The following is a 1370-nucleotide window of genomic DNA, read 5'->3' on the forward strand; positions in this document are numbered from 1 at the left end:
CTTAGTTATTGGATCATCAACCACTTTGTTAGACAAAATCAATTTTAAGAACTTATTAATAATATACATATAATGTCCTACTAGACAAATCCTTAGGGGTTTTGACTATGTAATTCTATGCATAAAAAATGTAATTACATCAAGCAAGCACATGGGATATAATAAAAAAATAGCATAAAGAATAAGCAATAAAAATATGAAAAAATAATTTTTTTAACTATTATGACCTTTTCAATATTCGCCGTTCTTCAAGAAACCTCCCGTGGGCTTAGTCGCGTCTTTTCTTGTTCCACTGCGCATCCGGTTCTCACCACGCAAGAAAAAATCGTAACAATTATAGAAAAAAGTTTACATCTTATCGATCCTATACTCCACAAGGAGTTTACAAAAATTCTAGATCGAATTGTAAAATTAAATCTATACAATGTCCTTCTGTGCTTAAATTATTACAATAAAATACAACCTCGATAAATCTGAGGGATCCAAACATACACATCACATCATAAAATTTTTCTTGGCCATAATAGTCAGAATTTAGGATGCCTGCAACCACAGAGTAAATCTTTTGCACATCCTACTATTATTTTGCCTAATTTTATAAAAGTGCATGAAAAACCGAAACCAAACACACAGAGCACTAACCAATGCTCTGATACCATTGATGGGAAACACTAGAAAACCCGTTCCGGTGAATTCTTGCAGAATAAAAATTTTTCTGGAAACGGATTTAAGTTGTCCTCATAGTCAATAAAACAAAGTTTGATCGACGCATTTAGATCATTGAACTCTTGTGTTTGATTTTTAGGATCCAAGAAAAGATAAACAATTTATTTAAAGCGGAAACAATAAATTGTACCTTTTTTTCGGGATGTCTAGAAGGAGTGGATGACCCCTCGATCTTCTGATGTATATCCTCTCCTCCTCTCGAACGTTGTGTGGACAACGATTCTTCGAGATTTCTCTACCAAAACTCTTCTCTCCGATGGCAATCAAGCGACAGCCTCTCCTCCGCATCCACAGAAGCTCCGATAGGTAACTGGACCTGGTCTGCGGTTGTAGCTGGGATTCTCACACCGGGCTTGGTTTGTGGTTGTAGTTGAGCACCTCGAATGGCTTCGTTCTCCGCCGTCACCGGAAAGGGCAGGTAAGGAGTTCCATTCGTTGTTCTAACCTTGTCTGCAGTTGTAGCAGGGAAAAGGGCTGCGGCTGGATTCTGAGCTCGTCTTCTCCGACCACCACTCCCGATAACCACCCCGGCAAGTTTCATCTCCAACGGCGCAAAGTCATCTTCCATGTTGCTAGTTTCACTTGGTGATGACATGAATTGATGAAACCCCATCTTCCATGTTGCTAGTTTCACTTGGTGATGT

Source organism: Curcuma longa, chromosome 10 (genome assembly GCF_044706935.1).
Source record: "Curcuma longa cultivar G26 ecotype Majalengka, Jawa Barat chromosome 10, ITB_CL_G26_1.1, whole genome shotgun sequence".
In the NCBI taxonomy this organism is placed as follows: domain Eukaryota; kingdom Viridiplantae; phylum Streptophyta; class Magnoliopsida; order Zingiberales; family Zingiberaceae; genus Curcuma; species Curcuma longa.